The sequence below is a fragment of the Amblyomma maculatum genome, chromosome 9 (genome assembly GCF_055883805.1).
Source record: "Amblyomma maculatum isolate TAMU_Amacu chromosome 9, ASM5588380v1, whole genome shotgun sequence".
Classification (NCBI taxonomy): domain Eukaryota; kingdom Metazoa; phylum Arthropoda; class Arachnida; order Ixodida; family Ixodidae; genus Amblyomma; species Amblyomma maculatum.
Genome location: NC_139352.1, coordinates 98,021,402 through 98,022,678, shown reverse-complemented (window position 1 = coordinate 98,022,678; position 1,277 = coordinate 98,021,402). Strand labels below are relative to the sequence as shown.

General features: G+C 53.6%; 1 non-coding gene across 1 annotated transcript; it reads left to right on the top strand.

Annotated features, from left to right (window-relative positions):
- The first annotated feature begins 456 nt into the window (after nucleotides 1-456).
- Nucleotides 457-528, top strand: TRNAD-GUC (transfer RNA aspartic acid (anticodon GUC)). Its single transcript has one exon. It is a non-coding gene; the product is annotated as a tRNA-Asp (tRNA).
- Nucleotides 529-1,277: the final 749 nt, after the last annotated feature.

Genomic DNA, 1,277 nt, shown 5'->3' with positions numbered 1-1,277 from the left:
AACGCTCGATGTTCGTCTGAAAGATTGGCGTTCTTGTCACAGACGCTGGTGCACAGAACGGCGATGGTGGAACACGACACACCTGAAGCAGACAGTGGTATCGGGCCTTGCAAGGTCCAGCCGAAGTCAGTCTTGAGCGCAACCAAGGCCCCTTGCACTTTCCGTACTTTTGCGTGCACAAAAGTCCAATAATAATCAGAGCCTATTAGAATTTCGATGCCTTCTGTAAAGAGGCGAGTTGGTGAGATGGTGACATCCGCTAATTTCAAATCAGCCACCTGACTCATCTCAAGAGCGTTTTCTGGAAGCAGCAGTTGGTGGGAGCAGATTTCTTCAATTTCGAGGGCTTCGATGCTGTGCTCCTTGCGGTCGTACTGGCTTCGTAGCCGGAGCTTCATTCGGCGTCGTTTTTTCTTTACGCCCTTTGAGAACAGCGCTTGCCGGCTTCCCTGCGCCTCCTCGTTAGTATAGTGGCCAGTATCCCCGCCTGTCACGCGGGACACCGGGGTTCGATTCCCCGACGGGGAGCATAGGTTTTGTTTCTTTGTTGCATTCTGCACCCTTTGAGAACAGCGCTTGCCGGCTTCCCTGCACCTCCTCGTTAGTATAGTGATTCTACTTCCGGCCGCCGAGGAGAACGGACGTGCCATCATGTGCTCCGACGGAGCGGTAACAGCGGCCCAGCTGGGTCGCGGAAACAGGATTGCGGACTTACCGGACCAGGATTATCAAGTCATTTTGCCTCAACTGCCATCAGGTCGGAATGTTTTAAATACTGTTTTTCTGCATGCTGATGTGAGATGTCGGCCGTATCGCGTGGAAGATTTCCGTGATGCGTTGGATAGTCTGGATATGCTCCCCGAGGTGATTGCCTTGGGGGCGTACCAGATGAATCACGTCTGGGCGCTTACATTCAAGAGCGGAGACGGGATGAAGAAAATGTTGGCCTTGCGTGATTTTAAGGTGAAGGAACGACGACGCGTCATCATCGATCCAATGAACCAGGACGTGAGGCTAAAGTTGCACGGGCTTGTCTACGGTGTCCATGACGACGACGTGCGATCTGCCCTGGCACCTTTTGGGACGGTAACGGACATTTCGAAACAAAAGTGGTGTGTCAGTGGCGTTGCGGACAAAGCATCAACGACAAGAGTAATTGCGCTCAAACTGAAATCCGGTGTTTCGGTGGACGACCTCCCGCACCAGCTCCGCGTAGCAGGCGAGTTGGCTCTGGTGGTAGTGCCGGGCATAGCTCCGCTTTGTCTACGGTGCCGGAC